Source organism: Neolamprologus multifasciatus, chromosome 11 (assembly GCF_963576455.1).
Source record: "Neolamprologus multifasciatus chromosome 11, fNeoMul1.2, whole genome shotgun sequence".
In the NCBI taxonomy this organism is placed as follows: domain Eukaryota; kingdom Metazoa; phylum Chordata; class Actinopteri; order Cichliformes; family Cichlidae; genus Neolamprologus; species Neolamprologus multifasciatus.
The window spans coordinates 5,910,591-5,925,559 of record NC_140449.1 but is presented as its reverse complement, the minus strand read 5'-3'; the positions used below and the strand labels follow the sequence as shown (position 1 = coordinate 5,925,559).

The 14,969-nt window shown below is 41.3% G+C and overlaps 1 protein-coding gene across 6 annotated transcripts in view; it reads left to right on the top strand.

The window, feature by feature from the left end:
* The window catches only part of LOC146507676 (low-density lipoprotein receptor class A domain-containing protein 4-like), a 275,368-nt gene that overhangs the window by 66,339 nt on the left and 194,060 nt on the right, over positions 1 to 14,969 (top strand). For 2 of the 6 annotated variants that reach the window (XM_085178422.1, XM_085178424.1), the window contains exon 2: positions 9,342 to 9,495. The exons of the other annotated variants lie outside the window; for them this stretch is intronic. The gene's annotated coding sequence lies outside the window, so the exon portion shown is untranslated. The remainder of the gene's footprint in view (positions 1 to 9,341; positions 9,496 to 14,969) is intronic. 6 annotated transcript variants of the gene reach the window in all.

Here is a 14,969-nt window from a genome sequence, read left to right as displayed (position 1 = left end):
GCGTGTCCGCTTGTTTATTTTCCACATAAACCTTTCACAATAAAGCTCAAGATCCTGTTGAGACTTTTCAAAATAAACTGAATCACGTGAAAGATGCAGAGTATTTACAGATGAGAAGCAAAAAAGAGCCGCCAGGTGCTAAAGAAAATAAACCTTAGACTCAAACGTTAGAACAGGCTTTTCCCCGCAGCACGCCGTGTAATAAATACTCACAAAGAAAACGGCGGCTGGTACACTTATGTCTAAAAATGTATTGTTTCATGCATCTGTTAAAACACGACGCGCAGCTGGAAACACTTCACGCAAGTCGAGCTGCCCGAGATTCACAGAATTTACAGAAAATATTACATTTTTGTGATTTATATCGTTATCGGACGATAGATGTCTTATATCGGGATATGAGATTTTGGTCATATCGCACAGCCCTAGTTGGGAAAGTTGGGGAAGGGCAGGACTCTATACACATGAGAAGGTAATCAAGGAAGTGGAAACTGGAGGGTAATGAGACATAACTGTGAGCAATCAAGACAGTGAGAGGAGGTGGAGAGAGGCAGGAGACAGGAGGAGAGAGGTAAAACTAGACACAGGAGATGATAATCTAAATAAAACAGGAAGTGAGGAAAAAAAAACCCAAACATTTAACAGACACATGAAGTTTAAATGAAGAGAACAACAAAAGATGGCCATTACCAACAGTAATGTATTATGCAGTACTTGTCCGTTAAGAACGTATTTCATCATGTTAGTCTCTAGAGAAGTTAATTTGTTACACTCCCCTGACTAAACTTTTGTTTTACTTTGTAACATGACCGGAGATACATTGTTACATAATTATTAGCTAACTTATAAAACTGTGTCTACAGTCTGTTACACAAGTGTTAATCAAAGCCTACATCAAAGCAAAAACCAACCCAATAAACACTTGACAGCGATCACCACAGTAGATTGTATCATAGAAGTGGTGGCTGCAATGCTACAAGCCTGCTAGCTTTTTGTTAGCATGCTGTCTGTGTAGATATTTGGAGATGAATTTTGCAGCCACTAAATGGTTTCTGTCCTGGGTGCGGTTTGTACTTTATCATCATCTTCTTGTTTTTTTTGCACAGTAGAAATAAAAGCAGTTTTGCCATTATTTTGTGAAAATACATTCTTAAATACCATTGAGTCCTGATTTGAGCGAGTGAGCTCGACTTATGCTTGCCTTAATTGTTAAGGCAAGCCTTAATGTAACAAATGAAACTACAGCCATATTGTAGGAAAATGTTGCAGAACCGCTCAGATAGCCGTGAACCAGATGCTCAATGCCAGATCTGAGGAAAATGTTCATGAATGTTTAATTCAATTCTCAGGTTAATTGAATTTATCAGGAAAGGCTGAGAATTTCTCCTCCAGTCATATTTTTCTAGGTTTAGCTCAAGGATCTTTGATCTGCTGTAAAAATCTAGGGAGCGTTGCTGTCCTTGCAGATCAATAGCAATTAAATAGAACAAAAAAAAGACCCAACTGAAGGTGACTTTTAGTTCACTTAAACACAGATCACGCCCTCTTACTCCACCGCACTGTTGAATAAACTAGACTCAGTCAAATGTAGACTCATCCTCGGGAGGCAAAGTCATTTTTCATCTCGCCCACCCAGGGATGACACCATCTCTGATCTAAAGCCGTGCTGCGTGTGCGTGTTTTTGTGTGTGCGTGTGTGTAGGGGGCTGAATCAGTTGTGTCTCTGGCAGACAACAGTGTGTCAGGTAGCAGGATTCAATATCGGACACCTGTCGGAAGCAGTAACGCACGCACAAACACACAAACATACAAACATATGCACACACTGATGACAGGGTCATTGGCAGGGCAAAACCACAGTGAAGTGTGAAAGAGCTCCCCAGTTGCTCCATTACACCCCCCTCTGCTCTCCTCGTCTACCTTCTGCTCATCTGCTCCTTTCTGCTCCCATTTCCTGCACATCCACTCTCATGGATTGTTTTTTTTTTTTTATTTGCTTCACCCCTCTGCGCTCCCTCTCTTTACCCGCTTGCTGTATCCAGCTTGCTATCCAGTCTGTGTTAGGCTGATAAAGCCCGGTTAGGTTATAGGAAGAGTCAGCGGGGCAGAAACAAAATGCCGCTGCTAGGTTTTAAATCTGAGCGCTGTCACACGAGCACCGCTGGGCAACTGCTGCTCTGGGATACATAGCGTCTGGTTGGCTGGGTGTTGGACAGGATGGCTGTCTGGGTGACTGGCAGGCATGCTGAATGGGAGGCTGGCTGGTTGGGGGAATAGCTTACCTGCAGCATTCTCACAGGAAAATCTTCTGCCCTTAGTAAAAAGAACATGAGCATTATGGTGATATATAAACTGAGGCTAAAACACTCTGGAGCTGTTTTATACTGTCCGTCTTCTTTTTGTGGAGGAAAGTGTGTTTGTATTGTTGCATGTCCTGTTCAGTTTCCATGGACACAACAGATTTCTGTGTTTTTGACAGTGCAGATCCAAAAGAAGGTTAATAGAAGATCAGTATTTTTAGAGTTGTAATTAATCATTATTAACAGTGTTTTTCTAGTTTTTTTCCCTTTGATTATGTAATAGAGAAAATTACTTTTATAATGAAAGTGCTTTGGATGCTAAAATAAGACTGGAAACATTAAAGATCAGGACACGTACTGATCTTGAACATGCACGTATATGGCTACATGCTGCATGTTTTATGAAGAGAAAGGTCTCGCTCACACTAACAAGCCTTCATCTCTAAGCAGCACAACAGTTTTTAGCTTTTTGTGGCTGAAATCTTTATTGCTTTTGTTCACTCCCAGTGCTTTTACTGTACTACCTGCGCCCAGAAATGTTTTCATAAACATGTAATATTTAACTGCAAATACAGCAAAGCCAGCCCATACCGCTGACCAGTCTACACTCTGTTCTCTCTTTATGACTTAGTGCAGCAGTCCCCAAACTTTTTTGTGCCACGGACCGATTTAATGTCAGACAATATTTTGTGCCAGCCTTTAAGGTGTCGCGGCTAAATACAACCAAATAAAATGATACGACCAAGACAAAAACTGTGGTACTTTGTAAATATAATAATAAACGTTAGTTCACTGTGTAATTGTGTAACTTTATTAGCACCGTCCTCCTGAAATGCACCAACAACATTGAGAGTAACATCCTCCTCTCTGCCCCTTTATGCTCTCTGGTCGCTATTTCAAAATAAGATACACAACTACAATGCAGGAAAAGACCCAGGGAAACCGAGTTACCGATAAAAACCCTGAAAATCATAAATTTCACACCTGAGCCTCAACTCTCGCGGCCCGGTACCAAACGACTCATGACTGCTGACTTTGTGCATAAGTGTGTCATTATCTAACAAATGTAACTGCCTGAAATTGACAATTTTGTCATTATACTGGAAATATGAAACTATTTGTCTTCCATCAAAGTTTAAATTGATTCAATTTGCATAAACACAAAGTTGCTTATCAGCAGGTTGGTACTGACCTGTCCTTATAGAGCACAGTTTAGAAGCTTTAGGACCATATGTTCTTGTTGTTAAAGATCATTGTTAGTCTAAACTGGCCCGAGTAGTCTAGGAAGATTTCAGTAGTTGATGTAGCAATGCCTGTGTATACTAGTGATAAGAATTTATTTATACTGATTACAGCTTTTTGTAATCATGGAATGATAAAGAAGGCAGTCGACAGTTTCAGTCTCTTATAATAATAATAATAATAATAATGGATTGCATTTATATAGCGCTTTTCGGGACCCCTCAAAGCGCTTTACAATTCCACTATTCATTCACTCTCACATTCATACACTGGTGAAGGCAAGCTACAGTTGTAGCCACAGCTGCCCTGGGGCAGACTGACAGAGGCAAGGCTGCCATATCGCGCCATCGGCCCCTCTGGCCAACACCAGTAGGCGGTAGGTGAAGTGTCTTCCCCAAGGACACAACGACCGAGACAGTCCGAGCCGGGGCTCGAACCGGCAACCTTCCGATTACAAGACGAACTCCCAACTCTTGAGCCACGATCGCCCCGTCTAGAGTAGCAAAAGCATTAGCATGATTTTTTTTACCAATGTAAGTCCAGTACTTCCTCTCCTTTGTTTTTGGTCTCCACCAACTCCAGATGAAACATTTAGCTGAGAAATGTTCCATAATGCTCAATGACTTAGACTTAAACTTAGAGGAGATCGTGCTTTTGCTGTAGCAGCTCCAAAACTGTGGAACGAGCTTCCTTTAGAGATTAGACAGGCCAGTTCTTTATCTGTTTTTAAGTCACTCTTGAAAACCCACCTCTTTACCCTGGCCTTTGACACCACGTGAGATGTTGGTTTTTTATTTTTTTATCTTAGTTGTTTTTAGGTGATTCAATGCTGTTTTATCTTGTTTTTGTTTTAATATAGGGCTGTTTTAATTTTATGTTTTATGTGTTTTACTTATTTATTTTGCTGTTTTCTGTTATTCTATTGTTTTAACTTATTTTCTATACAGCACTTTGTTCCTGTGCTGGGTATTTTAAAGTGCTTTATAAATAAAATTGGATTGGATTGGAATGACTGGCCTCTACCTGGTTGTAGAGATTATTTTCAGACATCCACTTTATTCTTTTTTTACACACTTAAAACTAAAACAAATAATTCTCAATGACACATAAGTTCTAATTAAAGACTTTATTAATTGTATAGTATAAGAAGACAGATCCCAAACACAAAGCTAGCTTCCTGTTTTGTCCAGTCAACATTTATGTAATGACAATGATATAAATCAGCACACTTGAGAAGCTAGAAACATGATAACCTTTTTGTGTGATTACCTTATTATCCAAAGTGGTGTCAGTTGCTTTTGCTAGGAAGACGAGCCCACGTAGACAGACAAATTTACCATATGGTGGCCTAGACAGGACAAGAATGACAGGAAGCTATGATAGCTGCACAGGATGGCTTCTGTGATGCGATTTCTTTTGTCTGTGAGGAAAATGAGAGAAGAATTTTTAAAAAACAAAGGAAATGGCGGGTAGAAAATACAGTGCCATAAAGAAAGGGACACCGTGTTGTAACAGGAGGCCATGCAGAAAATTACAGAGAAACTCAGACTACCTTCCCTGTTCCCCTAACCTCTCCCTCCCCATCGTCTCTCCATGTGTCTGCTCCCTCTTTCGTAAATGTTAACTTGCTAAAGAGAACACAGAAACGCTCAACCAGACAGTGTGTGTATATATATGTATATATGTATATATATATATATATATATATATATATATTTCGCTCTACACATCCGACTGCTCCCCTACCCATCTCTCAAACACCATCATAAAGTTCGCGGATGACACCACAGTGGTTGGACTCATCTCAAGGGGGGATGAGTCGGACTACAGAGATGAGGTTAACAGATTGACTGAGTGGTGTTCAGCTAACAACCTCCAACTGAACACCACGAAAACTAAAGAACTTATTTTGGACTTCAGGAAGGGCAGAGCAGACCCGGCCCCACTCTACATTCACGGGAACTGTGTGGAGAGGGTACACTCCATGAGGTTTCTGGGCGTGCAGATCTCTGTTGATCTCTCCTGGACTGCAAATACCACGGCGTTGGTAAAAAAGGCCCAGCAGCGTCTCCATTTTTTGAGAGTGCTCAGGAGGAACAACCTGGAGGAGAGGCTGCTGGTGACATTCTATAGAGCCACCATAGAGAGCATCCTAACGTACGGCATAACAACGTGGTATGCAGGGTGCTCAGTTGCAGACAGGAAAGGACTGCAGAGGGTCATCAACACAGCCCAGAAGATCACTGGCTGCCCTCTGCCCAGCCTGGAGGCCATTGCGAACTCCCGATACCTCAGCAGAGCTGGCAATATCATTAAGGACTACTCTCACCCCAGTAATCAACTGTTTGAACTATTACCGTCAGGCCGACGGTACAGGTCACATAAAACCAGGACAAACAGATTCAGGGATAGCTTCTTGCCCAGAGCTATCACCATAGTAAATAAGCACAAAACAATTAAACCTGCTTAACCATACTTGCCATTGTCACTATACTATGCTGCTATTCATACTATCATTATATTATGTTGCTATCCTGTATATATTGTACTTATTTATTGTCTGAGCACTACAGTTGTTTTATTGTACTTTTTATATTTTACATTTATATTTATTTTGCTTTTTGCACCAAGGGAGTGGCACTCCAATTTCGTTGTACTTTGTACAATGACAATAAAGGCTATTCTATTCTATTCTATTCTGTGCATGGCAGGAAGCATCATATTTACACACATACACACAAGCACAGACACAAACAGGAGCCAGACAGTGTGTATGAAGTGCAGCTTCAGTGAGTCCATCAAGTGTAATGATTGCCATAAATTCCCTCCTGGCTGCTTCTCTCAGCATCCTCTCCTTTCCTCCCTCTGCATCCCTTCATCACACTCTCCCCTCTTCCCTACATCAAACACTCCTCTCCCTCCCTTCTGCCCACCCATCCCGCCTCTATCCATCAAGCCCTCCTTCCCTCCATCATCAAACCCTCCCTTCTTCCATCCCGCCTTTTCCCGTCTCTTTGCTTAGGTTTCCTGGGTGACATCTGGTGCGTCTGGCTGGGCGGGCTGATTCTCTCATCCTTCCTTTCCTTTCCCCCTTTTTTAACTCTTCTCTTATTTCATTTTCTTTCTTAAACTGTCTCCCCTCCTCTTCCTTTCTCCTTTCTGTTCCCCCCTCTCGCCCTCCTACTTTAAACACGACTGCTGTTACAAAGACATTAGTAACAGCAGATGTTTGATATGAGCTCTGGTGTAAGTTGGTCGCTTTGACAACGACACATCCTCTTAAAAAGTGAAGAAAACGCAGACAAAGCCTAGCCACAGGTGCCAGGTAGAGAGAGAGCAAAATCAAAATGGTGGAAAATGAGGTCTGATGTGTGTTTCGAAACATCGAGGCTTTTTTGATGAATTAAATATTCTTCAGGAGCATTTTTCTTGACAGTCGACAGCCTCTGTTTTCCTCCAGCCGAACGCGTCTGCCTCTCCCCCGGGCTCCCCTTACACCTTCTATCCTCGCTCCTCTCCCTTCATCTTTCACTCATTTTTCTTTAATGCCCCCACCCCGTTCTCCCAACTTCCACGCGCACATACGCACACCTCCATCATTCCCGTCCCTGCTTCGTTGTGGGCAGATAAATCATCTGCGGAGTGGCAAAAGCTGCAGTGACTCATCTACCATCTAGACCACCTCGGCGAGCGAGAGAGACACAGAGAGAAACAGTAGGTGAGAGAAAAAGGGGGCGCCCGAAAGGAAATTAATAGAGTGAGAGAGGAGAAGTCAAATGAGCAAGAGAGGCTGTGAATACTAAAGTCAGCCAGCGAGAGACGGGGAGAGAAAGGAGAGGGGAACAACAAGAACGAGGGAGAGAAAGTGAGGAAAAAAGAAATGAGATTCGCGGTCAGCGTGTGACAGATGAGGTGCCGAATGAAAAGGAGGAAAGGTGGAGAAAGGATGGAGAATAGCAAATGCCCACAGAGAAAATATAATGTGTGAGTGTGTGTGTGTGTAAAGGCGAAGAGGGGGGACAGTAGATGGATAAGGAGGAGGGGGTTACAGGGGTCACCTCAGAGACAGAGAAAGGCAGGGCTGATTGACAGATCTGCTTCTGGCAGACTTTGAGCACACAGCCGTCTCCTGATGCCTCGCCTGAGTGCTGCAGTTTGTGCACGGCTGACATGCAGCACACCTCAGTGGACTTCCAACTTCATGAGGACCAGTTCAGAGGCTGCACTCTGAACCCCTGACTGACAGGTGGTCCTACCCAAGCACCAGTACTCATTGCCAGGTTGTGTCACTTGTTAGGTTTGTTTGTCTGTAGGATTATTTTAAAAGTGTAAAAAGATGGATTTTCATGATTTTTCCTGAGAAAAAAGAAAAGTGGCTTTGCACAACTTTGGAATTGTTAAAGTTGATGCAGATCTATAGCTATGTTCAAATCGCTGCAAACTGAAAGTTTCATTTCCATATCAAGCAAAAATGTTGAGGCATAATATTTATATTATTGAGAAAAGAAATATGCAGGCTTTAGATCTCTTAAGTTTGTTTAAAGTCATTTCAAGGTAATTTAGACTGACTGAGAGAAAATTCAACAAGTTCATATTGGACACATTAAGCTGTTTGGGGGAGAAGCAAGTGAATATGTAAAATTATTAACATACCAGACTCCAACAAAGTGAATCTATAGTGTAGAAGTTGATGAAACGGCCTCAATAAAGTGGAGATATTGTCTTGAATTGGTGATACACTAACAGAAAGATTTGCTCTCCTTATACATCGCACTCGAATGAATCACACCTTTATTTCACATCAGGAGCCCTTAGCTGCATAGCAGAGTCGAAGATAACATGCGAGGCTGTGCCAGGCTACTTTGTCTAAAAATACGTTATCAAGGGCAGGGACTGAATGTATTCATTATATTAAATTTTATATATACTATATTGTTACCTCTGCTTTTATAATAGAAAAATCTTTTTAAAACCATGTTGTGAAAGCCATAAACTTGAAATTTTAGCTTCTTATTTACAAAATTCAGTTCAATTCATATCTATTCATTTCTATAGCCTCATATCACAACAATAGTCACCTAAAGACGCTTTATGTTATAAAGGAAAGAGCCTACAAAAATGCCGCAAAACCCCAGCAATTGGACGACCTCCTGTGAGCAAGCACTTGGCGAAAGTGGGAGTGAAAAACGCCCTTTCAACAGGAAGAAACCAGAGTCAGGGAGGGGCAGCTATCTGCAACACAAGACATAAGAACAACGTAAAACTTCTTATTTACATGAAATTAATCAGTTAACCAAGTAGTTTTTATTAAAAAAGGTGATTTCAGCAGATTAGTCACAGGAACAGCTTGGGAACAGATGCTTCAATAAAGCCAAATGCCTGACAGAGTAAGCATTTTTGGGTGCTTCTGAGGGTGCTCTTTCTACTCTTTACAGAAACATGGGCAATCGTGTTTCTCTTCATGGCCTGCAAAGGTCATTACTAGTGTTGGATGCCATAAGCACTTCTTTAATAGAGCGTCCTGGATACTGCTTAAACCAGCCAAGACATATTATCTACCCAGCATGTCCTGGGTCTACTCCATAGCCTGCTGCTGGTAGGAGATACCCAGAACAACTCACCAGGGAGTAAACACCTCCTGAATGATCAGACTTCTCCCCTGTCTCTAAGGGACAGCCCAGCCAACCTTTGGAAGATCCTCTTTGTCACCATTTGTGTCTATGATCTCATGTTCTTGGTCAATACCCAGTGCTTGTGGCCATAACTGAGGATCGCAATGTTGATCTTTCTTTCTTTCAGGATCCTCATTAATGCTGACGCTGCACCAATCCGTGCATGAGTCTCCTGCTCCTCTCTTCTCAGTCATTGACAAGACCCCAAGATACTCCAGCTCCGCTGCTTGGGGGAACAGCTCACTCATGAACAGGACCGGACACTCCTCCCTTTTCCAGCTGTGCGTATTTGTGATCTTTTTTTAGTGTAGAAAGAATGCCAATGTAAGGACAACTAAAAGGTTGCAGGGTGTCCAAATAATGCAACTCACAGGCTGGTGATTGTAAATGAGACGCCAGGTGGATCTCTTCCCTGTCATTACATGATATCATCACTCCTGAATTCAAGGAATTCACTCGCCTGTCTTGGAAACCCACTGTACATCTAACTGACAATTAGGGATAGGTACCGGTATCCGGTGCCATGACATAAACGGTAGTAACCAGACCGAAAAGCAGCGCACATTTCGGTGCTTTTTTTTCCTGAGATGTGATACACTTTGAATTCTAGCCAATCATTTTACGTTTCCGGGGATAGTAGGCGGGTCCAGGTACGTACATTTTTTTAGAGCAGAGCTACAGATTAAAAATGCCCAAGGCGAAGCGTCAAAAGTCTTGCTGTACTTCACAGCAAAAGATGCAAACTCAGCAGCCTGCAACAAGTGCTTTAAGCTGATACTGTCAAAGTAGGTAACACCTGAAATCCGATGAAACACCTGGCGACGCATAGCGGGTTTTTTTTAAAGCCGAAAAATGCGCCGTATTTGATAGCTTGCTGCGAGACCTCACACCGAGCGCATCTACTGCAGGTGTGGTGCCTGTTATTGGACGAAGAGTTAGCAACATCCCCCAAAAAGCTGAAGAGTAGAGTCCTGGCCCTTGGCCTGCCAGTGTAGCAGAAATGATGAGGATGATGATGCAGCAGCAGCCGTTCTTCTCTGCGTGAGTAGCTTAATGTTTTTCGTGTATAATTTACGTTGAGTAGGCTAACCACGTTATTACATTAATGCATGTAAGGTGAACTAGCAAACACCATCATAGCTACATGCGGCTGTCTTCTTGTTTGATGGCAGATACTCCCTTCACCCTGGCCAAAAAGGCTAAAATGACCAAATAAAAAGTGTGAAACAGTTAAACATGAGAGGTTTTTGGACAAAGTTTTTGTTTTTTCCATTGTTTAAGCACTGCTTCCAGCCAAGAGTGATACCATATATGCCCTATAGCTGCAGAAAAGGCTAACATTGTTATCTTTTTACAAAAAAAACAGCTGAACATGAGAGGTTTTTGGACCAATTTTGTGTTCTCCATTCTTTAAGCACCGGTTCGAGCACCGGTTCGAGCACCGTTTAAGCACCGGCACCGTTTCAAAAGTACCGGTTTGGCACCGGTATCAGATAAAACCTAAACGATACCCATCCCTACTGACAATGTTTGTCTCTTGCATTCTGAGGCTATCAGTTAGCAATCCAAAGCCAGACAATAGAATAAACAAAGTGTTTGAAAAATTCTGAAACAAACATTAGCCACTCAGTGTCCGTGCATACCAAGATAAAATAATTTCAGCTGTGAGGGTGAGGGCAACTAAGGTTACTAAGACAGTGTTGACTGGCACAGTCTTAGTAAAATGACCCCACAGCCCTCATATATGAATGTAACCTAACCAGGCCTAGCAGGCCAGCTGTGAGCTGCACAGTGATAGGTGATCAGTGAATTATATTATTTACATCTGAGCTAGGCTTCATAGTGGAAGTTTGTAGAAACTCACATGGTAACGGTTCAGTGTGTGTTTAGAGAGATGTGGCATAAATGGGTCGTTGCTAATTACCCTAATAGCTGCTTCTAATGTCGCTGTTTGGTTACCAATTCACTTATTTGCACATTTAAAAATCAATGTATCAAGAGAACAACGAGGCCTGCTGCGGATGCGTGCGTGCAGCAGAGGAGATTTTTGTGCTACACTCACTAGCAAAAAAAAAAAGACCCATCTGTCTAATAAACATCCTCCACTCCAAAGGTATAAAACTCAAGGAGGATAAAACTATAACAAGCTCACCCTGAGAATATATGTTTGCGCGCGAGAGAGAGCGAAGGAGAGAGAGTGAAAGTGGGGGTGTATCGACTCGTGGAAGTTGTGGAGAAGATGAAAAAGCGACGCAGCCGCCTCGGCTATTGCTCTGGAAGACATTTTTAGTCTGTTTTTCAATTTACAGTTAATGAGATTTTCAGCAGCCTCTCTCTATTCTGTTGTTAGTGTTTATCCTATCCTGTCTCCATAGCCCCATCTTTTATACCGCTGCAGTTCACCCTGTCTGAGCCGGATTGGCTTGTTTGTATAAATAGCTTACCGTGCGCTTGTGTGTGTGCGCGTGTGCGTATGTGCACGCACCTCACTGTGAATACATTTCGTGGAAATGCTTGTCCATACATGTGTGCAAATGCATATGCATTATGTGTACCAAAGGCAATGCGGTCGCGCTTTCGAGTGCGTGTTTGTGTCTTGGAGCAGCATGCACCAAGGCGTTTTCCTGTGTCCTCCTGTTCTGCGCTGCTCTTCTGCTGCCTGACATCCAAAATACATTTGTTTTCATTTATCAGCCAACCAGACCCCCATATAGCAGCTTCCGCTCAGTGCCACAGACTGAAGAGGAAATTTCTACATTTAAGCAGCCCCTGTCCTCTGATTTGTCTCTCTTACCGCAACTCAATGTTACCCTTTAAGCTCGAGCTGGCGGGGAAGACAAAGGGATTGTGTTGTGGTTTCTGTGTGCGACAAATCATAATCAAGTGAAATACGCATCAGAACATCACACTCAGTGTAAAAGCTTCAAGTTAGACTTAAGAAAAAAAAAAAAGCCAATTGCAATTAAAACTGATGAGAAAAAAAATAAAGAAGTTGTGAATATGTGTTAAACATTATAATTAGGTAATCAGGTGCTCAAATTCTTGCCTCTGAGATGGCACTTTAATCATTCACACAGAACTAAGTGCACATTAGAAGTAGCTCATTATTCTGATGTTTACTTGAGGAAGGATTTTAACTTTCCCGAGGGAGGCGTCAGCAGGGAGCAAGGACTCATATGATTGGATTTTTGTAGTATCCTGTTGATGCGCATGTTAATCTATCCTTATTTGAGAGATACGCAACTGATGGAAGCTGAGTAATGCTGATGAGGAAGTGAAGCTGTGTCACGTAATGTGGAGTTTGAATAGCATTTGACGCCTTTGTCTTCCATTACTGGTGATGAGGCAGTGACACCGGGCCAGCAGACTGTGTTAAGATGTATCCAGGCGGCCATAAATCAAAGCGGCTCGTGTGCAAATGTGTATGTTCCTGCGTCTGCACAGAGAAGATGGAGACTAACGGGGGATGCACAGGCAGCAGATAAAGATCGGACACCAGGGGGATGTTGCAATCATGCATATCAGTGAATTTAAAATACATAGATAACCCTATCGAGCGGGCTTAGAGGCCAGTCTGGCAGCCAGTCAATTTTCACACAAATGGGGTCCTCAGTGGGGGGGCTGCCTTGCAGGAGTCTGATTATGGTGTGATGGTTGTGTAAAAAACAAAATCAGTCAGCTCGACACCACAATTTATAATGTGTCATCTATAAAAACGGATCAACTTTTATTGATCAGACTTGTGCCGTCGAAAGAATCTGACAATATAAACCCCAATCATCTTCAGGTGCTTTATATCATAAGGTAAAGACCCTCCAGTAAGAAAGAGGAAAGCCTTTTGTGTTTCTGTTCATGGAGTGAAACTATGGAACAGTCTGAATATGGAATTAAAGCAATGTCCAAACATAAAACTGTTCAAAAAATATGATCTTCTCAAACTATAAAGAAAAGGAAAATATTTAAATTAAGTGAATGTCTCTATTTAAACAAACAAACAAACAAAAAAATATATTATAGTATATAGTATATCAGAAATCTGTTCACTATTTTTATTACAAATTATATCAGTAAGGAAGCTGACTAATTATTAACTGATAATTTATGGCAAAGGGGTGGGATTAAATAAGTGTTTACTTCTTCCCACTCCCTGAAAGGGAGTAAATTAACGTTGTTTTTTTTGTATGTAATTTGTATAGTATTTTTTTTCTTTCTTATTTTCTTTTCTAAATGTACTTGTATATTGTTCACATGTTGAAATAAATTACCAATCAATCAATCAATCAATCAATCAAAGATCTGACAGTCCTCTATAAGCAAGCATTGGATGACAGAGCAAGTCTGATGTAAAACTGAAACTTAGAACATAAGATAAGACAATCAGATATGCTTTATTTATGCAAAAGCTGGGAAATGTCTTTATTACAGCAGTTCAAAATAAAATTAAACATATAACAAATAGCTTAAGTCAGTAGGATAGTTTCCAGCTCGCTAAATTGTAACACAACATGATTAAAAAAAATGTTAATGCAGTTAAAAAAGTAAACGGGCAAACTTTCTTCAAAAACTGACATAAAAGAAAACAAAAATTCAAAAAGAAATCTTTAAACTAATGAAAAATACAAAGTTATCAGTGCTGATGTGTGTGCACGTAGTTTCAGTCTCATAAGAATTAGTAGCAGTGAGTAACATAATGACTGTAAGAAAGTAAAAGTAAACAAGAGTAACAGCTACTTTGTGTTGAAAGAAGCACATTTTACACATTTACACATAACATCAACCTGTCCAGGCTGATCAAAGAACACTAGCCAGTATTAGCTTGTTGATGTATTTTCATATATACTTCATATTCCAAAAAACATGTTAAATAGATTAGTTTGAGAAACATTCAGCAAACCACTTAAGCCCCATTAGGACTGGCTGACATTCCTGGTGGAGATGGGAGGATATAAAGTGTCTCTGCAGTCCCAGGTGATGTAATCTTATTTCTTTCTTTATTTCTTCACTTCAGAGCTTACAAGACAATATGTATTTGTATTTATTCTTTGTCTGAGTAATCCAGTCCTAATTGTCAGTACATCCGTGAGCATGTTACAAACAGAAACTACTTTTAATGGCATTAAGATACAAGCACGCAGCTCCTGATAAGACTTAAATTACAGGAGTGATTGGCTTGAAAACAGGAGATACATTTAGCTGTGATTATTACTAGGAAATAGTTGAAAATCTGCTCACATAAAGTAATTTCTAGACTAGATGAAAGCCAGTGACCTGAGCTCCCACCTCCCCTAGAATTCATCTTTGCTCCTGCAGATGATGTGTTACACAGTATTTTATGGTGTGCCCTTAAAAGCAGACTTCTGGGGTTGCTTCACCTCATACCTATCTATAATTGTATGTCTTCCTGTGTACTTTGCACTCTTCAATCTCATATTCTTCCTTTAGACTGCGTTGTGCAGCGTGTTATCTCACAAAGCAGAAATGGCTTGAAAAATAACCGTATAAACATCTATAGATACACTCAGTGATGCCGGAGCCTGCAGATACAAGATCACTGTGGGAATTTCTCTATGTAGGTACACATTATCACTAATAACACATCTCTGAACCTTTGTTATGGGCAAAGACTGGCTAGAGTTGGTAGGAGTCTCATGACACTCTTTGGATAGACACTGTGAATGTATATGTGTGTCAGAGCGAGTGAGCGAGCAGGGGGAGATGCGCGTTTTAAAGATTATGTTTGCTTGAGGTAAAGAAG